The sequence below is a fragment of the Schistocerca americana genome, chromosome 6, assembly GCF_021461395.2.
Source record: "Schistocerca americana isolate TAMUIC-IGC-003095 chromosome 6, iqSchAmer2.1, whole genome shotgun sequence".
Lineage (NCBI taxonomy): Eukaryota > Metazoa > Arthropoda > Insecta > Orthoptera > Acrididae > Schistocerca > Schistocerca americana.
Genome location: NC_060124.1, coordinates 514,385,854 through 514,412,423, shown reverse-complemented (window position 1 = coordinate 514,412,423; position 26,570 = coordinate 514,385,854). Strand labels below are relative to the sequence as shown.

Sequence of the window (26,570 nt, the reverse complement as noted above, 5' to 3'; positions counted from 1 at the left end):
GTAGCAATTTTAATGGCCAGTAGTGTAATAATTTCGTGTGACTGAATCGCGTGGTGCAAATCCTCGACGACTTGCGTCTCCCTGACTTATGCCACTTACATAATCGTGGAAAGGGGATCTACAGTTAAACGTGCACTTCCAAGTACGTGTTGTTTCTCGAAAATCCTCCCATTTTTGAGAGGCCAAGGGTAGCAGGACTAAAAATTCCGTATTCCGAACGATATTCGACACCGCGACCTCCCGGTTTCTAGCCACGTTCTTTACCGTTAAACCATCAGGGTAGACTTGTGGATAGATACTTCATACAGATTTTGATGAGACGGTTTTAAAGTATCGAAATTAGTGGCATTAGTGGCCTATCTTTTGTTTGTATTGATTAGAAGCTTTTATTTATTCACCACCGAGGTGCTATAGATCTTAGTACACGACATAAATAACAGCTTGGTACATCTACTTGTTTCTGAGAAAAAGGATCTTAATAGAAGGATCGGCAGACACCGAGGTGATCCTGTAAGGGTTTTTATCGACTGAAGTTGGAACCCTAAAAAAAATCAAAAATAAAAATGAATTTAAAAAAAGAACAAATATGTATATTAGAGCAGAGAGAAAGCAGACGGCTGAAAACATTTATGCACTTTGCGCAAAGGCTGCTATCGAAGAGAGTGCGGCGAGGTAAGTTCGTTAGGCTGAAACAAGGCCTTTATCATGTGAAAAATTCAGCATTTCCAGAAAAATTACCGGTTGTCTAACACGTCAGTCCATGATGATTGTCGTTATTCAACCTGAAAATTAACGCATGTTATCGGCTACGACCACTCAACAGTCATAACAGTTTGGTGTTTTATGGACTAGTTTCGAAAATGCAGTAGAAACGTCAAAGCTATCCAGGTGATCTTTTTATACTTATGTTTGATGGTATTCATTCAGCTACATAACATAACATTTTGCTATCCAAGATCGTCGTTGGTGACGGTAAATGCTGTAGTTAAGCCAATAAAAAATGATTTAAATCAGTATTCGGAGAGATAAAAAAGATGTTGTATACGGAAAATCCTTTCGTACAAACGTAGCCCTAAGCGGTTACGTTTATTGCTGACAACCCAGACGGCTGGCTGCTGCGCTTCAATAAAAATGAACAACACAAGCCGGCATCTGCTGTTGCTGCAACACTATGATACACCACTGGGTGCTGTTCAAGTGATGAAAGCAGCTCTTGAAGACCTTGGTTGGTAGCTGAACCACATCCCCTGTTTTCTCTCGAACTCCAGAAGCTGCCTGTATTTTCAAAATTCTTCCGCAGGTGTTCTTCGAAACCGAAGAAACTTTCAGATTTCTTCACTCATTCCGCCGCGCGGGATTAGCCGAGCAGTCTGAGGCGCTGCAGTCATGGACTGTGCGGCTGGTCCCGGCGGAGGTTCGAGTCCTCCCTCGGGCATGGGTGTGTGTGTTCGTCCTCAGGATAATTTCGGTTAAGCAGTGTGTAAGCTTAGGGACTGATGACTTTAGCAGTTAAGTCCCATAAAATTTCACACACATTTGAACATTTTTTTGACTCATTCACCTTAAATCCAGCAGAATTCTTCCGACGTGGAAGCGAGGAACTACTCAGGTAATGGGTGAGACTACTATATCGCATTACTAAGGACCCATTTATCCTGGTTTAGTAGAGCACATCGATCGGATACCGCATTGGTTAGCACATCATTCCGGAGGACGACGGTTCAAACCCGCGTCCGGGCACCCTGATTTAGGCTTCCGTGATTCCCTAAATCGCTTAAGGCAAAAGCCAGGATTGTTCCTTTGAAAGGGCACGGCCGCTTTCCTTCTCCATCCTTCCCTATTCCGAGCTTGTGTTTCGTTTCTTATTACCTCGTTGTCGATGGAACATATAACACTAATCTCATCCTGCTCCTCCTTATTAGTACACGACTATCTCTCTACTTTGATACGTGTTTTTCTTGGTGTTTTAGGCTAAGTGACTATGAGAAATCAGTGGTGGCCCAGCAGTTTTTGAGATAGACCATCCACTAAAATGAATGAAGGGGGACTTGAAGGTACTACGCATAGGTAAGAAGAGAAGGAAACTTGGCAGGGCTCGAAATAGCTGTCTACCAGCACGGAACTGAAAAGACGTCTAAAGTACAAACGGGAGACAATTACAACAGGTTACTCAATTGTTTGATAGAACATTTTTCATGTAAGTGTAAAGACAACATGCTAGAAATTTAGCAGAGAGAACTATTACTCATGTTCTGCTATCATCGTATTGGGCGAGACTGTCAGTTTCTCAGTGCATTCAGTTGGCACTACTACTGTATCACTACACAAACTGTTCCGCAGAGTCTGCTGAAAGGATAAACAGATGCGGTTGGAAGGATTGCAGAATAATGGTTGGCATTGTGCACATCGAATGGTTGTGTAATGTACCGGAAGGGACGAAAAGGACAGACATAAATGACAGACGAGAAATTTTCGTTCTAATCATTCTACTTCATGACTGCAATGCGAGACAAAGGCTTCTTGTCCAAGCGGTTTAGTGAATGCTGTTCCGCATCTGTTGTCAACGGCCTTGCCGCAGTGCTAACACCGCTTCCCGTCAGATCACCGAAGTTAAGCGCTGTCGGGCTATGCTCGTACTTGGGTGGGTGACCATCCGGTCTGCCGATCGCTGTTGGCAAGCGGGATGCACTCAGCCCTTGTGAGGCAAACTGCGGAGCTACTTGATTAAGAAGCAGTGGCTCCGGTCTCGTAAACATACGGCAGGGAGAGCGGTATGCTGACCACATGCCCTCCATATCCGCATCCAGTGGCGCCTGTGGTCTGAGGATGACACGGCGGCCGGTCGGTACCGTTAGGCCTTCCAAGGCCAGTTCGGATAGAGGTTCGCATCTGTTAATGATTTAGTAATGAACTATCAGTAGATGAGAGCATGACTACGGAAATGAGTTGCTGCGTGTTTTCATTGGTTAATCGTGATCTATATTTAACCTGTAGGCAGCAACAAGTCGCATGTAACTTTCTTTCGTTTACATGTTTCACTCGACAGCCGCGAGCATCGTCAGAAATGAAGTAGCCATGGGCCACATGTTAAATATATCTGCGAGTATATAGCGCCGTCGCCATACATAAAAATGATCTGTACTATTAAGCGGCTAAAACGGTCAACCCTTCATCTGGCTGCAGATGCCAGTTACTTATGTAACAGCTGCCAGGGGCAACAAAAATTTGATTTTCGTGATTCACATAATTATTGACCGAATTAAAAAATTAAAATGCTATCAAAATCTACTCTTTAAGGGGTGTAATCTTACGTTACACATTGAACACAGTAAGTTTAGTACTGAAGTTAGTTAGACTCTTACTATACATTATGAGGCAGCATACCTCAGGACACGCAGATTACCCAGACTATATTCATCCACAATTTGAGAAGGAGAACTCTTAATGACCTGCAACAAACTTTACACATAATTTCAAATCTTTTCGGAATTTTTTCTCGCTGATGCATTCTACAGAGTAATGAAAGGGAAAAAGTTAATCGCTTATTGCACTTTCGGTGTTCATGCCGCAAAACTTCAGCATCAGTCATACGTTTTAATTTATTACTTCTTTGCTACTGACTCCATCCGCAACACATTTTGAAAACAGTATAAACATATATCACTGAATATGCCTGCAAGAAATATCACTACACGAGACATAGATCACGAGAAATGACATTAGTTTGGGATGCGTGGAAAATGCGCTTTTCTTAAAAAGAGTGTTACGTGTTTAACATCAATTATTAAACACATTAATTCATTTGTAAAGCAAATAGACGTCAGAAGCTATTTTGTACGTGAAAGTTCGATTCTTTAACGAACTGGGTGTGTCAGGAATATTAGTTCCATAAGGTTCGTGCATAAGTTCGTAGCGTTTTTCCGTACGTTTAATAAACACAACAGATACCCATAACACAGACTATATTCATCAATAATATATTCTCCTTTACCATTTACAACAGTGTGCCAACGGAAGGGTAACTTTTCGACTCCACGACAGTAAGAAAGAGGTGGTTGTGAGGCGAAGAACTCCTCAAGCCTTGTTCGGAGCGCATTTCCATTCGGGAAGGAAGTTCCTTGTAGGGTGTTGTAGATAGTGTTTTTTGTCAGTCTGGCAGTATGCGGGCGGTGGTTACCGTGGAGTAACATCACTTCACGCAGTCTTTCTGATAGTTATTCTTGGACTGTGTCTGCAAGATGTCTCAGTTGTTGACGGTAAATATCAGCAGTGATGGGTACACCTCGGGTAAGTCCACCAAATGTATAACATTACCATTTGTGAATACGCGAAGGCCTTTGAATGGAGAGCTCCTGCTTTGTTTGGGCTCAACCATTTCTTTCTTTTCCTTTGTTAGCATAAAGATAGCATTTCTCGTCACCAGTAGCGATACGGGATAGGAATGGTCGGTGTTGGCGCGAGTCAGTTGATGACGAGTAAGCAGAAATGCACATATGGCCAACCGATGATTTTAGTGATTTTGGCTTAGAGCATGCGGCACCCATACGGCTGATTTTTGAACGTTCCCCATTGTTCGAAAATGTAGCACGATGGTGGAATGATCGCAGTTCTTCACATTTGCCACTTCTCGAGTACCCTGAAGTGGAACATTGTGGACTAATGCATCTGAACTATCATTAAACCCCGATGGTCTTTCTGAACATGGGTAGCCACTTACGTCTATAGGATCCTCTTTAACACGAGAAAACCATTTTCTTGCCGTCCTCTGTCCAATGGCTCAAAAACGGTTCAAATGGCTCTAAGCACTATGGGACTTAACATCTGAGGTCATCAGTCACCGCCACTTACAACTACTTAAACCTAACTAACCTAAGGACATCACACACTTCCAAGCCCGAGGCAGGATTCGAACCTGCGACCGTAGCGGTGGAGCGGTTCCAGACTGAAGCGCCTAGAACCGCTCGGCCACAGCGGCCGGCTGTCCAATGGCATTATCCTCATATACCGTCCACAATTTCTGGCTGCCTCCTCCGTTGTCATCCCTCTACTGAATGCTAACCGAAAATTATGCTGGGAATGTTCCAATTTCTTCACTTGGCACTCTATTTTCTAGCGTCCACAGCTCCACTCATTATCTCCAAACCACAATATGTAAACTCAAGTAGTAACAGTGAACTACAGGTAAAAAATGACAGTCGATAAATAAACCCACAGCAACCGGACTACCAACATGCAAAACAAAAACGCTTTGAACCTATGCGTCATCCTAGTATGTTAAATAAATATAAGGTGGTCAGAAACAGTCTGAAAATCTTGTAATGGTGTTGCAGGGTAGGTTGTGCTGCGAAGTAACTGTCAAGAAAAACAGCCGATACGTTGGGCCGTTTCCGAGTTAATTAGTATTCAAAGTTGGCCAATATGGCCGTTGCGCTCGAAAAATCAGGCAGCCCGCCAGATGCAATTGGTGGCAGGTATTCTCACGACACCGGTGAGACTTTGGTTCAGGTTAGATTCTTATTACCGACCTACGTTAAATTTCTGTATGGCACTCTTGTTCGGTTTTATTAAAACAAACGAAGAATATGTTCGGCAACACCATCTCTGGCGGGTCGCTTGAACTTGCGCTCATTACGGCCCGATTGGCTAACATCGATGCTAATTAACTCGAAAACGGCGCAACGCATTGACTGTTTTCCTTGACAGTTATTTCTCAGTACAGCGTACACTACAACACGATTAGAAGCTTCGCAGACTGTTTCTGACTACCGTGCATAACTAACTGCACTTCAGAAACCACCAGAAGAAAACGCATTAAACCTTACCAGCTCCCGCAGGTGAGAGAAAAAATAACAGTCGGAGTTTCTCGTACACGTCGCTGGTGGTATGTGTTGTAGCTTACAGGCCGATGCGGTGGACTGAAGAGTTCTATGCACGCTGTTGTCTAATAAAGCCCGTAGGCGACGACTTCCTCACGAGCAACGAGTAACTAGCGTGTCTTAACGTTCCTGGAAACGGCGTCATCTGTGAGTCGGACGCGCAAGAGCAGAGCTTTCCCAAGCAGTGCAGTACATGCTGTGTGTGTGTGTGTGTGTGTGTGTGTGTGTTTATGTGTGGCACCGTCTGTCACGCTTCTTTAGCGCTGACTGCGGGCACGTCACTCTGCCAAGCACTACACGATGAGTGTGCAAACGTGTACTGCACACGTTGTTTCGCTAGTATAATTTGTTTTACTGGATACTTCAGACACATTATTTCTACTTTTATTTCTACTTTTGTATAATCGAATCACATCAGTAGAACATGTACATGCATAGCCGTCTGCAAGGGATGCGGAGAGGGGGGAATCAGCCCCACACTTGACCCCTCCCTGGTATCCGTAGTAGACTTTTTATTAATTTAAAAATGCTCACGTACTTCTTGAAAATAACTATCTCTGATTCTGCTCAGTCGCATGAAAGGCGTAATACAGCGGCTTCAGTAAATACTATATTCTTTGGTTGTCAGCTTGTTCACGGGAAATCATACCGATTTGTTGCATAGCAGCGTTTTCGGCGTTGTTTTGCAATATTGGGATATGTGAACCTTTACAGAATATAGTCGAAAAAGAGTACTCGATCTTTTCTGTTTCGCTTCCTTGTACGAGGGGCGTTTGAAAAGTCCGTGCAAAAATAAAAACTACTTACGTATTTATTTTTCGACATAGTCTCCTTCCAGACTTATACACTTCGTCCAATACTGTTCTAATTTGTTGATCCCTTCCGAATAACAGGAATTGTTCAAGTCTGCAAAATAGCTATTAGTTGCTGCATTCACCTCCTCGTTTGAATGAAATCTTTGTCCCACCAGCCATTTCTTCAAATTGGGGAACAAATACTAGTCCGAGGGAGCCAAGTCTGGAGAGTAGGGGCGGGGGATGTGTAACGAGTTGGAATCCTATTTCCAATAATTTTACGACCACAAATGTTGAGGTGTGTGTGTGCTGGTGCATTGTCGTGATGGAAAAGGACATTTTTGCTGTCCAATCGCCTGCCTTTTTTTTTGCAGCCGGTTTTAAAACGGTCCAATAACGGTGAATAATATGCACCTGTAATAGTTTTACCCTTTTCCAGATAGTCGATGAGGATTACCTCTTGCGAATCCCAAAAGACAGTCGCCATAACCTTTCTAGCCGAAGGAATGGTCTTCGCCTTTTTTGGTGCAGATTCTCCCTTGGTAACCCAATGTTTAGATTGTTGTTTGCTCTCAGGAGTACAGTAAAGTATCCATGTTTCATCCACAGTGACGAAACGACGCTTAAAGTCCGGCGGATTCTTCCTGAACAGCTGCAAACCATCCTTGCAACACTTCACACGATTCCGATTTTGGTCAAGTGTGAGCAATCGCGGAACCCATCATGCGGGTAGCTTTCTCATGTCCAAACGTTTATGCAAAATATTATGTACCCATTCATTAGAGATGCACACAGCACTAGCAATCTCACGCACCTTAAATCTTCTGTCATCCATCACTATATCATGGATTTTATCAATGATTTCTGGAGTCGTAATCTCCACAGTGCATCCAGAACGTTCAGCATCACTTGTGCCCATATAGCAACTCAGAAAATTTTGCAACCCCTTATAAACTGTTCTAATGGAAGGTGCAGAGTCACCGTAATGTTTATCTTTAATATCCTGAGACGTTTGGCCTTTCATAAAGTAGTGTTTAATCACCACACGAAACTCTTTTTCGTACATGTTTTGACAATCACTCGACTTCCTTGATTCACACGAATGCCAAACACAAAGAAATAGACCAATATGGCTGAAAGTTGGAGTGCGTTCTTTCCAAAGATGCTACTAACTAAACATGATCTCGATACGCGCCGGTGGTGCCATCTCTCGGACTTTGCACGGACTTTTCAAACGCCCCTCTTACCCCCGTTAATGAACTACAGAAATGGACAACTCCAACCCCCAGCACAATATACACCCACTTTACAAGAGTCATGCGTCACCGATACATACTTTTACAGATGGCGGTAGTATCGCGTACACAAGGTGTAAAAGGGAAGGGCACTGGTGGAAATGTCATTTGTACTCAGGTGATTTGTGCGAAAAAGTTTCTGACGTGATTATGGCCGCGCGACTAGAATTAACAGACTTTGAACACGAAATAGTAGTTGGAGGTAGACGCCAGGGACATTCCATTTCGGATATCGTTAGGGAATTCTATATTTCAAGGTCCACAGTGTCAGGAGCCTGTCGAGAATACCAATTTTCAGGCACTATCTCTTTCCACTGACAACGCAGTGGCCAATGGCAAAAGCGTTTGCTTAGTGTTGTCAGATCTAACTGACAAGCACCACTGAGTGAAATAACAGCAGAAACAGTTGTCAGTGCTAACAGACAAGCAGCACTGAGTGAAATAACAGGGGAAATCAATGTGGGGCGTACGACGATCGTATCCGTTGGGACAGTGCGGCAAAATTTCACGTTAATGGGCTATGGCAGCAGACGACCGACTAGAGTGCCTTTGTTAGGGGCGCGACACCGCGTGCAGCGTTTCTTCTGGGCCCGTGACGATACCGGTTGGACTCTTAAGACGACTGGAGAACGTGGTCTGGTCAGATGAGTTCCGATTTCAGTTGGTAAGAGCCGATGGTAGGTTTCGAGTGCCGTGCAGACACCACGAAGCCAAGGATCCAAGTTGTCAACAAGTCACTGTGCAAGCTGTGTTTATATGGAATGGACTGGGTGCTCTGGTCCAACTGAACCAATTATTGACTGGGCATGGTCATGTTCAGCTACGTGGAGACCATTTGCAGCCGTTAATGTTCTTGATGTTCCCAAACAACTATTCGTCACGTTACTGGGCTACGACTGTTGGCGATTGGTTTGAAGAACACCCTGGACATTTCGAGCGAGTCGTACAGATCGCCCGACAGGAAACGCATCGATCATTTATGGGACATAATCAAGAGGTCAGTTCGTGCACAAAAGCCTTCATCCGAAAAGTTTTCACAATTATGGATGGCATGGCTCAGTAGACTTCGAACAAAATTTGTTGAGTCCGTGCCACGTCAATTTGCTACGCTATGTCGGGCAAAAGGAGGTCCGCCACGCTATTAGGGGACATCCCACGACTTTTCTCACCTCAGAGTAAAAATTAATGCATTATACCTGCCCCATATCCGTTGGCAATTCTCAACAAGCCCTCCGTTTACAAACATCTTGCTCTCAACAGTAAGTTTGCGTTTGACCTGTCATGGGTTCCTGAGTCTTCTTTCAGTTATACACGGTGGAGCTAGCGTAGTAAAGTATGCAGAATACTGTGTATTCCTCTACAGAGATGAAATACAAACTTTAAAGCTCGACGATAGAACAAAATTGTGAAATATCAAGGTCGAAGAGGTGTTTTGACCTTCTTAAAATATATGGTTCTCAAACTGTATGCGGGGCAACCCTGCACGACATCGAGCCATACAGATGAGTTTTGTAGTCGAGTTGGCATATCTACACAGTAACGTGACGAACCAGGGAGACGAGGACCAGTTTGGTCGAGTCCTTAAGCTGTTAAGAATTTTTTCTACTGATGTTTGATGGTTATATTAATAATATGAAAATATAACCTCTCCCCAGATCGCCGCGATGCTCGTCGATGATGATCATTCACGGTAGTGCAGAACCGCTACTTGCCGTTGACCACAATGCGGCGCCGCTCGTGAGCAGTCCATGGTGGCCGACCACGGCAGCACTCCCAACACAGCTGTCTGTTAATTTTTATTTTGGCTGGAGCCGTAGTCATGGTAATTATTTTTGAATGATGCTGCAGCCGTATGACTGCAATTATTTTTATTTTATTGTTATACAATCCAGATTTCGGCTATAGGCCTGGAACCTGGTAGTCAAGGAAGGCAGGATTCCGTTACGATTGTGGGCGGGCCCGTAATCAGTTACTGTTCGTTCCCTTTTGCAATTACATAGAGTTATTTTAAAATGGTAATTCCAGACTCAGCAATATATAAACATGTTGTTGTTGTTGTTGTGGTCTTCAGTCCTGAGACTGGTTTGATGCAGCTCTCCATGCTACTCTATCCTGTGCAAGCTTCTTCATCTCCCAGTGCCTACTGCTACCTACATCCTTCTGAATCTGCCTAGTGTATTGATCTCTTGGTCTCCCTCTACGATTTTTACCCTCCACGTTGCCCTCCAGTGCTAAATTTGTGATCCCTTGATGCCTCAAAACATGTCCTACCAACCGATCCCTTCTTCTAGTCAAGTTGTGCCACAAACTTCTCTTCTCCCCAATCCTATTCAATACCTCCTCATTAGTTACGTGATTCCCCATCTTATCTTCAGCATTCTTCTGTAGCACCACATTTCGAAAGCTTCTATTCTCTTCTTGTCCAAACTGGTTATCGTCCATGTTTCACTTCCATACATGGCTACACTCCATACAAATACTTTCAGAAACGACTTCCTGACACTTAAATCTATACTTGATGTTAACAAATTTCTCTTCTTCAGAAACGATTTCCTTGCCATTGCCAGTCTACATTTTATATCCTCTCTACTTCGACCATCATCAGTTATTTTACTCCCTAAATAGCAAAACTCCTTCACTACTTTAAGTGTCTCATTTCCTAATCTAATCCCCTCAGCATCATCCGATTTAATTTGACTACATTCCATTATCCTCGTTTTGCTTTTGTTGATGTTTATCTTATATCCTCCTTTCAAGACACTGTCCATTCCGTTCAACTGCTCTTCCAAGTCCTTTGCTGTCTCTGACAGAATTACAATGTCATCGGCGAACCTCAAAGTTTTAACTTCTTCTCCATGAATTTTAATACCTACTCCGAATTTTTCTTTTGTTTCCTTTACTGCTTGCTCAATATACAAATTGAATAACATCGGGGACAGGCTACAACCCTGTCTCACTCCTTTCCCACGACTGCTTCCCTTTCATGCCCCTCGACTTTTATCACTGCCATCTGGTTTCTGTACAAATTGTAAATAGCCTTTCACTCCCTGTATTTTACCCCTGCCACCTTCAGAATTTGAAAGAGAGTATTCCAGTTAACGTTGTCAAAAGCTTTCTCTAAGTCTACAAATGCTAGAAACGTAGGTTTGCCTTTTCTTAATCTTTCTTCTAAGATAAGTCGTAGGGTCAGTATTGCCTCAGTGTTCCAACATTTCTACGGAATCCAAACTGATCTTCCCCGAGGTCCGCTTCTACCAGTTTTTCCATTCGCCTGTAAAGAGTTCGCGTTAGTATTTTGCAGCTGTGACTTATTAAACTGATAGTTCGGTAATTTTCACATCTGTCAACACCTTCTTCCTTTGGGATTGGAATTATTATATACTTCTTGAAGTCTGTGGGTATTTCGCCTGTCTCATACATCTTGCTCACCAGATGGTAGAGTTTTGTCATGACTGGCTCTCCCAAGGCCATCAGTAGTTCTAATGGAATGTTGTCTACTCCCGGGGCCTTGTTTCGGCTCAGGTCTTTCAGTGCTCTGTCAAACTCTTCACGCAGTATCGTATCTCCCATTTCATCTTCATTTACATCCTTTTCCATTTCCATAATATTGTCCTCAAGTACATTGCCCTTGTATAAACCCTCTATATACTCCTTCCACCTTTCTGCCTTCCCTTCTTTGCTTATAACGGGGCTGCCATGTGAGCTCTTGATATTCTTACAAGCGGTTCTCTTCTCTCCAAAGGTCTCTTTAATTTTCCTGTAGGCAGTATCTATCTTACTCCTAGTGAGACAAGCCTCTACATCTTTACATTTGTCCTCTAGCCATCCCTGCTTAGCCATTTTGCACTTCCTGTCGATCTCATTTTTGAGACGTTTGAATTTCTTTTTGCCTGCTTCATTTACTGCATTTTTATATTTTCTCCTTTCATCAATTAAATTCAATATTTCTTCTGTTACCCAAGGATTTCTATTAGCCCTCGTCTTTTTACCTACTTGATCGTCTGCTGCCTTCACTACTTCATCCCTCAGAGCTACCCATTCTTCTTCTACTGTATTTCTTTCCCCCATTGCTTTCAATTGTTCCCTTATGCTCTCCCTGAAACTCTGTACAACCTCTGGTTTAGTCAGTTTATCCAGGTCCCATCTCCTTAAATTCCCACCTTTTTGCAGTTTCTTCAGTTTCAATCTGCAGTTCATAACCAATAGATTGTGGTCAGAATCCACATCTGCCCCTGGAAATGTTTTACAATTTAAAACCTGGTTCCTAAATGTCTGTCTTATCATTATATAATCTATTTGATACCTTTTAGTATCTCCAGGATTCTTCCAGGTATACAACCTTCTTTTATGATTCTTGAACCAAGTGTTAGCTATGATTAAGTTATGCTCTGTGCAAAATTCTACCAGACGGCTTCCTCTTTCATTTCTTCCCCCCAATCCATATTCACCTACTATGTTTCCTTCTCTCCCTTTTCCTACTGACGAATTCCAGTCACCCATGACTATTAAATTTTCGTCTCCCTTCACTACCTGAATAATTTCTTTTATCTCATCATACATTTCATCAATTTCTTCATCATCTGCAGAGCTAGTTGGCACATAAACTTGTACTACTGTAGTAGGCATGGGCTTTGTGTCTATCTTGGCCACAATAATGCGTTCACTATGCTGTTTGTAGTAGCTAACCCGCACTCCTATTTTTTTATTCATTATTAAACCTACTCCTGCATTACCCCTATTTGATTTTGTTTTTATAACCCTGCAATCACCTGACCAAAAGTCTTATTCCTCCTGCCACCGAACTTCACTAATTCCCACTACATCTAACTTTAACCTATCCATTTCCATTTTTAAATTTTCTAACCTACCTGCCCGATTAAGGGATCTGACATTCCACGCTCCGATCCGTAGAACGCCAGTTTTCTTTCTCCTGATAACGACGTCCTCTTGAGTAGTCCCCTCCCTGAGATCCGAATGGGGGACTATTTTACCTCCGGAATATTTTACCCAAGAGGACTCCATCATCATTTAATCATACAGTAAAGCTGCATGTCCTCGGGAAAAATTACGGCTGTAGTTTCCCCTTGCTTTCAGCCGTTCGCAGTACCAGCACAGCAAGGCCGTTTTGGTTAATGTTACAAGGCCAGATCAGTCAATCATCCAGGCTGTTGCCCCTGCAACTACTGAAAAGGCTGCTGCCCCTCTTCAGGAACCACATGTTTGTCTGGCCTCTCAACAGATACCCCTCCGTTGTGGTTGCACCTACGGTACGGCCATCTGTATCGCTGAGGCACGCAAGCCTCCCCACCAACGGCAAGGTCCATGGTTCATGGGGGGATATATAAACATATCACACGTTATTAATGAAGGAATAAACAACTGTGTAATTCATAGTGCTTTCAGTGCGTTACAATTTACCAAATGAGTATAAAATACAGACACAGCAAATAATGTTTTAAAAACAAGCCAGTGTGATCCCAATTAGAATTTTAAGGCAAGTAACCAGTCGCGGCTGAAGGCCTTTAACGTGAAGAACGGCAATTATAAAAAAATTTAGCAAACATACTGTAAAACAGCAAATACAACAGCAAAGGTTAATTTAAAAGGACGAGCAACTGATCTCCAAAAAGGTGAGAGAAAATGATGGTAAACTTGGTAGCACAATCATTTAAACCTGCTGTAATGCCATGAATGGAAATCGTATAAAAAAATTTAGAAACGTACAATAAAACAGCAAATACAATAATAAAACACAAGGGCCAGTCACAGACGGTGCACTAGGAATCGACCTCTGAGTATGTCCCGGAAAAAACACTTTCGCAAGCGCTGAGATAGGCAGTCAAGTGTTTCATTCACTTTATATGATGGTAACTCAGCCTAGTGGAAGTCTAACGAATGACTAATGATAATCGTGCTGATTCTACCTGACGTCCAATATAGCAATTGCAAGGGTGTAAAAATACTCCAAAGCCGGAACCGGCGGTTTGGACTCCGTCCGCAGAATACTGTGCTTAGAGTGCCCAGAACGAGAAAGGAATCACTACCAGCAGAGTAGAAGAATCGGCAACCAACCTACAACCAACAAAGCTGTCAAAACTAAACGCCTCACTGGACAGCAGCGGCAAGGCGAGGAAATGTACACTTCTCTTACATACACTAATGCCCAGGGCAGGTAACTGGGGCGTTCGCGGCCAAGAGGCAGGAAAAATACCGTTGGTTGAACTTAACAAATAGTAACAAACTCAACGCAATAAATAGTAATTAGAAGTCCAGGAAAGCTAATCAGATCCGCCTTCCCCAAGCACTCCACTCGCTTCTCTTCACCTTGGCAACACTAGGAGCAGCAAAACGAACCCAAGTCACTGGGGAATCGCACGATCTCACAATGGTGGAGGTTTCTTTACTTGAATCCAAATGCACTCAACTTAAAGCTTGCAGAATCCGGTTTACAACGAGGTTGTGACCACAGGCATTCGATCCGGGAGTCCATGTGTGCCACCAGCAGTCCCGGCGTGTTCGATCCTGCTCAGTCCCCAACCGAACTGCACACTGACACGACCCAGAAAAACAACGACGTCGCCCCAAAGGTAGAGCCACAGTTACTACATATCGATAACCGCCGCTGCTGCCACTAGCGGACAGGCAACACTTGCGAAACCAAGTGGCACCAGTCAACACGAGAAGAAGATAAACAAGCGCAACCATCTCAACTAAACGATACGGTCTCGTCTCCAATAGAGGACGGAAACCTACAAACAACACTGTGGTGTCACCGCCAGACACCACACTTGCTAGGTGGTAGCTTAAATCGGCCGCGGTCCATTTAGTACATGTCGGACCCGCGTGTCGCCACTGTGTGATCGCAGACCGAGCGCCACCACAAGGCAGGTCTCGAGATACGGACTAGCACTCGCCCCAGTTGTACGGACGACTTTGCTAGCGACTACACGGACGAAGCATCGCTCATTAGCCGAGCAGATAGTTAGAATAGCCTTCAGCTAAGTCCATGGCTACGACCTAGCAAGACGCCATTAGCCTTTCATAGTTTGACAGTTATAGTACGAAATGTCTCATAAAGAACGTTGTATTCACAACAAGGATAAATAAAAGTTAAGTATTCGAGGAGCTGCATACTTTTCTTATTACCATTCACTACTTACCTGTTCCAGAATTCACGCCCGTCTGCAGTAAATAGCGTGCATTTAGGCCTCCTCTATCTACAAGGTGTTGGCACATTTACCAACACATCAAACACCAACGCAAGCCGCAGCATGGCTCAAGGCCATTTTAAGTAAAAAAGCTGTTTTACATGTCAAATGGCATCAGACTGGTATGAAATACAAATCCTATGGTTTTCTGGCGGGGTCTTGTACTTCATACCAGTTCGATGTCTTTTGACATTTAAATAAGTTTTTGTACTTGAAAATGGTCTAAGGCCGACATCTAGATTGATAACAATAAAATAACAATTATTACAGTAGCTGTTTGTGTTCTGGCGTTAATGAAAACCCTTCCATGAGGCGGTAATTCCCTAGTCCGACTGCTGCTAGTCTCTGACAAATGTTATGGGATGAAACAGAATATTTCAGGGAGTCCATTATTCATTCTCGGATGGCAGGTGCAGTCTTCTCCTGTTGAAGAAACGATATCGTGAATTACAAATGCAGTGGACACTGGATCTTAGTCGTCATACAGTGGTTTGACAAGCATGTTTTGGCCACCAAATTCCCCTGATCCGAATGTAGTGGAACACGTCTGGAACTCCAATGAGTTCCAGCTCCGCACCCATAAACCGCCGTAATTTACGGGAGTGTGATCTGTGCGTAGACATCTGGTGTTGCATACTGTTGTGACTGACAATCCGCAATTTTTCACAAACACAACTTTTATTGATGTAAGTTCACAAGGTTGATGACCAAACAATAAACGAAAGCTAACAATAACGATGCCAGTAAAAGTCTTCTAATTGAGGAAAACAAAAGTTCACTTCTAATTTTCCACAAAGGTTCGTGGTAAAACACACACACACACACACACACACACACACACACATACATACACACACACACACTAGTAACAGTCCAATTCAGAGACTAAGTCGTAATCTTCAATGGTCGCAGTACACGAGGTCGGCATCCGGCGTGAACTGAACTTTGGGGCAGGTTCCAGCCCCTAAATAACTGTCTCCAGCTAATCAGGTTTTGGCGTAGTGATACTTCCTGCAGGCCGTGGTTCGAGCTCCCCCTGCAGGAAATAGTGCTCGGAATGTCTGTTTCCATTATCATGTATGTAAATAGTCGGTGTTTACCATGGTGCTTTTGGTACGCCTTGGGCATAGACAACCTCGTCCACTGTGGTGTAATATGGGTTGCCGGCCCTTAGGGGCTACCTTGGCTCCGGTATAACACATACCTTTCGAATATATTCTGCGCTGAATTGTTGCTATATTGTGTTCCTTTGGAAAGGTTGACAAATACGCTGTTAAGCAGATGGTCATAATGTTTAATCTCGAATGTATTTTTTCACATGTAATAACCGCTGACCTATTTCTCACTTGCTAAATTGCACTGATTGTGAAGTGGGCGATCAAAAGTTTTTGTTTGATGGCGTTGCTGCAGCGTATATGCAACCGAGCGCAAATGTATGAGGATGTACAGGGTGCTTCCGTAAGAGCGTGCAAAAGTTTAACAGGACATATAAGATGCTCCACTGAACAATTTGAGGTAGGGGAAACTGGATTCGAATAAGCCGGCTTAAGGAGGTAATAGGAATAAAATCGCATTGCTGTGCTCTTTTTTATCTACGTTACTTACTGTTAATTGAAAATACCGTCACTGACAGAATGAACGTATCATTTGTACTGTGTCTCATAATATGTGCTGAAACTGACAGCCATCAATCTCAATGGAAGCGTGATATCAGCGAACAAGATTCTGACGCACCCTAACAAAAATTCCTGGTGTGTTTCGAATCACATCTCAAGCAGCTACAATTCTGGCAACTAGTTCCAACCCGTATCCACTAGGATCTATACAAGGGCGATGTACTTGAGGACAATATTATGGAAATGGAAGAGGATGTAGATGGAGATGAAATGGGAGATACGATATTGCGTGAAGAGTTTGATAGAGCACTGAGAGACCTGAGTCGAAACAAGGCCCCGGGAGTAGACAACTTTCCCTTAGAACTACTGACAGCTTTGGGAGAGTCAGTCCTGACAAAAATCTACCATCTGGTGAGCAAGATATATGAGACAGGCGAAATACCCTCAGACTTCAAGAAGAATATAATAATTCCAATCCCAAAGAAAACAGGTGTTGACAGATGTGAAAATTACCGAACTATCAGTTTAATAAGTCACAGCTGCAAAACAGTAACGCGAATTCTTTACAGACTAATGGAAAAACTGGTAGAAGCCGATCTCGGCGAAGATCAGTTTGGATTCCGCAGAAATGTTAGAATACGTGAGGCAATACTGACCCTACGACTTATCTTAGAAGACAGCTTAAGGAAAGGCAAACCTACGTTTCTAGTATTTGTAGACTTAGAAAAAGCTTTTGACAATGTTGACTGGAATACTCTCTTTCAAATTCTGAAGGTGGCAGGGGCAAAATACAGGGAGCGAAAGGCTATTTACAATTTGTACAGAAACCAGATGGCAGTTATAAGAGTCGAGGGACATGAAAGGGAAGCAGCTGTTGGGAAGGGAGTGAGACAGGGTTGTAGCCTGTCCCCGATGTTATTCAATCTGCACATTGAGCAAGCAGTAAAGGAAACAAAAGAAAAATTCGGAGTAGGTATTAAAATCCACGGAGAAGAAATAAAAACATTGAGGTTCGCCGTTGACATTGTAATTCCGTCAGAGACAGAAAGGACTTGGAAGAGCAGTTGAACGGAATGGACAGTGTCTTGAAAGGAGGCTATAAGATGAACATCAACAGAAGCAAAACGAGGATAATGGAATGTAGTCGAATTAAGTCGGGTAATGCTGAGGGAATTAGATTAGGAAATGAGACACTTGAAGTAGTAAAGGAGTTTTGCTATTTGGGGAGCAAAATAACTGATGATGGTCGAAGTAGAGAAGATATAAGGTGTAGACTGGCAATGGCAAGGAAATCGTTTCTGAAGAAGAGAAATTTGTTAACATCGAGTATAGATTTAAGTGTCAGGAAGTCGTTTCTGAAAGTATTTGTATGGAGTGTAGCTATGTATGGAAGTGAAACATGGACGATAAATAGTTTGGACAAGAAGAGAATAGAAGCTTTTGAAATGTGGTGCTACAGAAGAATGCTAAAGATTAGATAGATCACATAACTAATGAGGAGGTATTGAATATAATTGGGGAGAAGAGGAGTTTGTGGCACAACTTGACAAGAAATAGGGACCGGTTGGTAGGACATGTTCTGCGGCATCAAGGGATCACAAATTTAGCATTGGAGGACAGTGTGGAGGGTAAAAATCGTAGAGGGAGACCAAGAGATGAATACAATAAGCAGATTCAGAAGGATGTAGGTTGCAGTAGGTAGACGAAGAAGCTTGCGCAGGATAGAGTAGCATGGAGAGCTGCATCAAACCAGTCTCAGGACTGAAGACCACAACAACAACAACAGCCACTAGGGTCTCATACACAAATGTCCCCACAGGAAATAGTCAAGGGAATTCAGGTCAGGTGACCTCGCAGGCCATGGAATAGCACCTCTCCTTCCAATCCAGAATGAGATGGTTGCGGACATGCACATTGAAGTGAGGCTGTGCAATTATCCACATCGTCTCACGAACAGCCAAGAGAACGATCTCCAACAACTCAGGTAGACTTCTTTGCACGAATCTCAAATACAGGTGGCCATTCAGACGGTCAGGTAGGAGATATGGCCCAGCCAGATTGTCACCTACGATGCCAGGCCAGATATTCACAGCGAAACGTACCTGATGGTTTGACTCTACTACAGCGTGAGGGGTTTTCCTCATCCCACACATGGCTATTCCTGCTGTTTGAAATACCAGCATGATCAAATGAGGCCTCGTTCTATTTGGAGGAAATGTGCTCGATCAATTCATTGTTGGTGCAACCACTGACACAGTGCGATTCTTGGTGACAAGTCAGTTACAAGCATTTCATGGACTCGTTCTGGGTGATATGGGTGTAATTTTTGTTCATGGAGTATTCGCCTCACGCTAGTATGTGCAGCGCCCATTTCGAGTACTTCTAGTGGGATCCACTGCAACATGTTCCAGCGCCTCTTATTCAAAATTGGGTGTGGGAGTGGTCCTCATGTTGCCAGGTCCCTTGTTTCTTCTTTCTAATTAAACAGTCTCCCGCATTCGTCGATCGAGAGGAAAAAACGATCGTCGTGATGGATGATGCCTGTTAGGAAATCGTTTCCTTGCCCTTGTGTCGTATGGTCTCTGTTTAAAAAAAAATATTTAAAAACGAATGTGACGAAACATCCTTCAAAGGGTGGCAGTGGCTTGGTCAGCTCCAAACGGAAAGACTTCATTCTGCTTGATATTAAAGAAATGTCAAATTTGTCAATACCTGGACATGGTAACCAACGTGGCTCGATCGCTCAGATTCTTAAGAAGAATACAGTAATAGAAATTACAATAGTTTCCGTTGAAATAGCATCTAATGTGAATATGCTGAGCGTAGTGTATGAGTATATGCGAGTCTACAGCTTTCACTACACCTCATCATGATATGAGAAATTCAAAATTGAATGAGATCAGGCAAGGTAAATCCATATCACCAAAACTGTTCTCAGCAGTCCTAAAGGAAGTACTGTTTATCTCTAGTGCAGATAGATTCTAACAATGAAAACGACGGCTTGGTAAAGCAAGTTTGAAAGCAGACACAAAATCAGTTTCGATGGCACTATAATAATGTAAGGCCAGGATATCGGGGAGAGAAGCGTACATACTAGCAGCGGAGTTAAAGACCCAACTGATGAGCTTATGTTTTCAGGACGGATGACGACAATGACAATGAACAGAAAAAGAAATATACAGAAGAGCTGAAGTGGTTGGACTGCTTTTTCTAACCTAAGTAGGAGCTTAAAAGCAAAGTTTTCGATGCTTCTCAAAATTAAAAGTTGCAGTCAGAAGGTATTGCGTGCATGGACACATGACAAACAGACGTAGACTTTTAAAGCCTAAACACTTAAAGCCGTGACGCCTCCTCAGAGAACAATTTAAGAGTTACGTTACTGAACTTCCAGGAAGGGCAAAGTGAAACTGGACCAGAAAGTACTACATGCACATTAAGAAAGGCAACCCAACTTGTCGCAGATGGTGTAAACTGGGTTGCCTTAAGGTGCGTGAAGTATTTTCCGGGCCACTTTTATTTGCCCACCTTGTACCAGGAGTGAGTGAAGCAAACAAATTGTGAACAGATTGGAGTGGGATGCTTAATTGTGAGTGCAATCACAGTGAAATGGAGGTAGGCGGGACATTTAGTTTGTCGAATGTATTTTCTTCCGTAGACCAAGAAAATTCTCCGCTGGGTTCCAAGCAATGAGGATAGTCTGGAAAGGCAACCTGTGGGATGGTGGCTGGATATCATTGGACAACAAGCAGGACCGACTTGGATGTGTTCAGATGAAGATAGTAATGAGTAGATTGGGGCAAGCCTTAGCCAGTAACGGAAGTCAAATGGCTGATAAAGCCGATTTTCTATCATACTGCTTTTCTGGGCATGTAAAAATGGTAATACTGGTTCAATGTAAAATTTTTGGTTGCCCTTATAACTTGGTAAGTGAACTAAATAGTTTATATTGTCCAGTCGAAGAGGGGAAGAAAGATTAAGGTTTGGCATTCTGTCGACGACGGCGTCAATATTGATGGAGCACAAACTCAGGTTGGGGAAGGACATACGCCGTACTCCCTCAAAGGAACCAGCCTGGAATTAGTCTTAAGTGATTCGGAGAAATCACAAGAAAGAACATAAATATTGATGGCCGGATGAGAATTTAAACAAACATTCTCCTGAATCCGAGACCTCTGGCTTAACCACCTTGTCTGGTTTTATCACTTCCGTGGAACAAAAAGGCATGCAACATTCTGTAGTACCAATGTTGGAAAAGCACTGCGCTGTTGGACCATATCTGTTAGCCGATAATTTCTTTACAGAATTGACGAACACTTCATATCATTACAGCCAGCTTTGTTAGGTTACATAGGAAATAGGAAAGGGACTGTATCCCCTGCCGAAAATATTCAGAATGGTTCTCAATTTGAGTAAAGATTTTAAATTCACACAAAAAAAATGTGAACCTGCTTCTACTTTTCTCCGATGAATTTAGATACTTAAGTGTACAGTCAGTGTGGACGCCTATTACCCGTCTTGTCACTTACATCCGCGCGCCCGCAGAGAAAAGTGCGATCTGATGCTAGCCTTCCGTGTTTGATGCACTTTACTAGAAAAATTGAATTATTATAAAACAAGCTGTGATCAGAGCCGTCCAAAGGAACGATCAGAGCTCGTGATAAGATTCTAAATCGGTTGGTGTATGGAGAATTACAGAATGCAAGCTATTAGTGTTTTGAGAACATTGTTTGGAGATTTCTTCTACCGCATCTTTACCTATTACTTCCTCCGCGCTATTGTAACACTATTTTACGCGGAACTCCGATTGAAATGATCCTTTTTCTTTCAGAAGCTGATAGATTTCTTTCTTTGCGTTGTACCTATAAACTGTTTGGATTGGTACGCTGTGATGGCGCGTGTCATCAGCTTTTCTATTGCCACATATTTATTACGTCGTATTCTGATGTAGTGTTCGGAGAAGAAGTGATAAACAATTTATCTGGCGTCGTTCTTGGGACTGTATTTTCTCATGTCCGGGAGGCAGTAAGATAAACAACAGGTTTTCCTCCTTTAAGACCCACGAGCGAAGACACAGATTCCTTGACAACCGGTTTTAACGAGTTATTTCGATGTACTGTGTGTTTCCCCCTTTTCTGTGTACTTTGTCCTAATGTATTCATTTCTATATAAATGCTATAAACTACATCTTCAGTTTTGAATATAGAATATTCTACTTTTTCTTTCATCCCGTTTGCTTTTTTGCCACGGTAGTCTCCTTTCAGTTAAAGACATGTGGCAGGTAAAACAATAACCGACGTAGTTTTGCAACCTCATCAACTATAACTATACTGACATTTTCCTGCTGACTAAAACTTTGTTACAAATGGGCACTCAACTCCATGAGTAGCAGTCCCGCAAATTATGCGACGTAACTTCTGCGAAATTTGGAAGGAACTGGGCGAGAGGTACTGTTGGAAGTTAAGTTGTGAGGGTGGATCATGAATGGTGTCTTGATGGCTCACTCAGTGGAGCAGTTGCCCTTGGAAAACGAAGGTTCTGGGTTCGATTGTCGGTCTGGCACACAGTCTGAACTTTTCTGGAAGTTTCAGTTTAAAGTACACTCCACTGCAATGTAAAAATTCATTGCGGATGTACGTAATTATACTGTTATTTGGCTGCGAAATAACAGTTCCGGATATTAGGTGATGTGTAATGCAGTTGCTTCCTAGGTTTATAAAAGGTTGTGGTATAAGAATACTTTTACATTTTGAGCTGTTTTATTAGTACTGTTGAAAGTCACTATTCTTCTCGTTTTCCTGGGGGCTTGTACTTTTTTACAGTGACTGGAATTCTGTCTTCTTCCATGTGTTTAAGATGTTGCCTCTGTTTCTCCTTTTATTCTTCCACTTTGTCATTTAGTCTATGTTTCTAGATCTCAACGTATATTCTCATTTCTTACAAATTAACTTCTCGAGCAACCTTCAACACATCTCAAAAATCTCATTTCTTGCATGGCGCTTTTGTCTTTATTTTCTTTTCAGTATAAGTTTCACTGCCACGGAGCAAGACAGGCACAGCCATTGTTTTGCAAAACTTTTTTTTATGTCGTTCCTCGTCTTGATCTTTCAGGTATTATTTGTAATTCCATATATGTGCTGAAATTTAGTGCTCCTATTCTGTACGTCATTATCGTTACTTAAGTTGATACCACAGCCTAAATATCTAACCGGAAAACTTGTTCCAGTGCCTCATCTTCAATAACAAATTTTAATCGGACTGGTTGCCACAGTTCTCAGTGCAATAAATATGAGTTAGCGAGATAACAGTATGACGCCCACAAAACGATTTGCGACTTCAGTGGTGTCAAGCGAGAACTCATTGGAGGGCAGGATGGAGGACTGTCGTGTTTCCTGATGAAAGCTGGTTCTGCCTTGATGCCAGTGATGGCCCTGTATTGGTTAGAAGGACCAGTTAAGAGCATGTACCCAACCTGTCTGTGTGCTAGGTACACTGGGACTACAAATGGAGTTATGGTTTGGGGTGCGATTTTCCCAGGGGGTGTTTTCCAACGCAAACCGAACCATGCATACGCATACTAATTCAGCCGGCCGGTGTGGCTGAGAGGTTCTAGGCGCTTCAGTCTGGAACCGCACGCCCGCTACGGTCACAGGTTCGAATCCTGCCTCGGGCAAGGATGTGTGTGATGTCCTTAGGTTAGTTAGGTTTAAGTAGTTCTAAGTTCTAGGGGACTGATGACCTCAGATGTTAAGTCCCATAGTGCTCAGAGCCATCTGAATCATACTAATTCCTATAGTGCCCCGTGGCCAACCGTGCAGTTTGAACGTCCTAACGCAAACCGTTCAGAAGTTACGGCGATTTTATTTCATATAGTTCAATAACTGTCACACTGTAGGTATGCAACAGGGTAGTTATGGAGGGTTTTTTATTTATTTATTTATTTTTTTATTTTTTTTTTACATCGGATGGGCTGTCTGAATGTTAGAGGAACATGGTCGAGTACGCGTTTGCAGAATCCCTCGACATGATCCTTCTGAATGGCGAAGTTGCTCGTCCCCTTTATGATGATTGTTCTCCACAAAGCCCACTTCATCGCTAGCGTTTTCACCACAATTATGCAACGGCTTTGAGAGAGGCAACCTCCTCCGTCAGCAGGCATGACAGTGGTCTCCAAGGAGACGCCGGACGACCTGAATATGGAGAGCTCGTACTGCATCACGTTGAAGAGAACTCTTCGACGAGTACACGAGCAATTTCTTTGGCTATTGGTGAGTGGAACTGTAGAACAAGTGATGTACTGGGTCACGCCTAATCAGTTACTTGTAAAAGTGGTCGCGTTGTCACATGTTTTCAAATGGTTATAGCATGGAAACGCTATGTTTCCGGACATAGGTTCCAATTAAAAACTTCATCTACTCACTCCCCTCTACAAGTCCTATAAGTTTTTAACTGGTATTTTCGAACACCCTGTACCTAATAACATCGAGTATAGCAAAACACACTTCTATTTAATGTATGAGAAAGGACCAGAATCTGTTGAAAACACGAAAATGTTGGAAAAAATTAGCATATAGCAAAGCGCCAACCTACTTCCTCCACCACCAAAACTACATGTCTATAACCATAAGATCACGCTGTTCACAGGCAGTTCAAAGCATTATTACTGTTTATCTTGCGCTCTCCTGAAGGCTTTTCATCGTTGATGTGTAGTTAACTGACATTCAGATGTAACAAATCGTACCAAGAGTGACGTTTGTGATAAATCATCAGTTCACCATTGACTTGAAACGGCCTGTTGTCATATCACGCATGTTTTAATCCAAAAACAACAAAATACAATGAAATCCAGTACGGAGTCTCCAAAGTAGGAAGCGAGGAGTATCATGTAACCCTACCCGAATGCCGTGAAATGCTCTTGCTTATTCTTGTTTCGTGCCGATCCGTCCCTAACGATAAGTGTGGCGAACTGGCGAAGGTTCTCTCACCCGACTCACCTGCGTTGGAGCGAGTGGCTGTGGCTAAGTGGGCGGTGGTGTCTGGCCGCGAACAGACGGGACTGCTTTGCGTGCGGGGCCGGCGCTCCGGGTATATACTGGCGAGGATGCGGGCGGTGCCAAGGTAGCGAGGCGGATGGGGGCTGCAGGAGGGCGCTATCTGCTCACTGCGCCTGTTTTCCGGCGGATTAGTTTGTTTGCCCGTGTTTCCCTCCGGTTTTTATCTCGAGAGCAAGCCGGCTGCGGAATGTGCGGTTTTGAAACTGTAAGCGTGTTTGTCTTCTGTTTAAATTCTGGGGTCAAGTAGTAATCACTTAATCTTAATACTGACTGAGCTTTTAATTCACCATAGAGGAGGAATGCATGTGATGTGGACCAGTATTACGATCCTCTTCAGCGACTGTAGTGGTTTACTTTCGTGCATCACGTTTTTATACTACCTGCTAGGCTGACTTGCTGTATGCAAGGTGCGAGATATCAGACCTAAGGTCCTATCTTAAGCATTTGTCATGGTAAATATTATGATTACATCCTTTGGTCGCACCATAGTAGAGACGGGTCGTTCGCGAACTAACGGGTCCAAAGGAACGGTTCACCAAGATGAACGGAACGAGCGAGGAACGAATTCTGGGGAAAGGTATTTCATAGTTCACTTCGATCGCGGATTTCTGCTTATAGTTCCCGGGAACGGGAAACGGTCGGTCTCGTTCGCGAACGGCACGTCGGCCGGTCTCGTTCCAGCCTCGGTCCCGTTCCCGTCTGTCTCGGTCTCGGTCTCGCTCGGCCAGACTCGTCCTTCTTCGCGTGGCCACTCGTGGCAGTTCCACTGCCGACTGCTCATAGTTCAGTATCGAGTTGTTGTTCGTTTCGTTCGCTTCGCACGCCCATTCTAGATCTGTTTCAAACCTTTTTTGAACTCTGAACGTCTGGTTCTTTTCGTGTTCTATTTAGCGTCCACGACCGGTAATTAAAATGTATTTTGTAATTACGTAAACTACATAAAAATTACGTGGTATGTAATACATGCATCTTTTCAGGTAACAAAACGGCGTATCAGCTTACTTCACTATTTCGACAAACAGCAGAAGAAATACTTGTAAAAAGGCAAGATTTTTTGTTATGACACGTGCAAAGGACGTGTGAGGAGGGCTATGCGAGAGGCGTTCAATGAATTCGAAAGTAAAGTTCTATGTGCTGACTTGGCAGAAAATCCTAAGAAATTTTGGTCTTACGTCAAAACAGTAGGTGGATCAAAACAAAATGTCCAGACACTCTGTGACCAAAATGGTACTGGAACAGAGGATGACAGACTAAAGGACGAAATACTAAATGTAATTTTCCAAACCTGTTTCACAGAGGAAGACTGCACTGTAGTTCCTTCTCTAGATTGTCATACAGATGACAAAATGGTAGATATCGAAATAGACAGAGGGATAGAGAAACAATTAAAATCGCTCAAAAGAGGAAAGGCCGCTGGACCTGATTGGACACCAGTTCGATCTTACACAGAGTACGCGAAGGAACTTGCCCCCTTCTTGCAGCGGTGTACCGTAGGTCTCTAGAAGAGCGTAGCGTTCCAAAGGACTGGAAAAGGGCACAGGTCATCCCCGTTTTCAAGAAGGGACGTCGAACAGATGTGCAGAACTATAGACCTATATCTCTAACGTCGATCAGTTGTAGAATTTTGGAACACGTATTATGTTCGAGTATAATGACTTTTATGGAGACTAGAAATCTACTCTGTAGGAATCAGCATGGGTTTTGAAAAAGACGGTCGTGGGAAACCCAGC

At 43.1% G+C, this 26,570-nt stretch overlaps 1 protein-coding gene across 1 annotated transcript in view; it reads right to left on the bottom strand.

The window, feature by feature from the left end:
- Positions 1-24,895, bottom strand: part of LOC124619512 (astakine-like) — a 109,142-nt gene extending 84,247 nt beyond the window's left edge. The window contains exon 1 of the mRNA XM_047145958.1: positions 24,781-24,895. The gene's annotated coding sequence lies outside the window, so the exon portion shown is untranslated. The remainder of the gene's footprint in view (positions 1-24,780) is intronic.
- Positions 24,896-26,570: the final 1,675 nt, after the last annotated feature.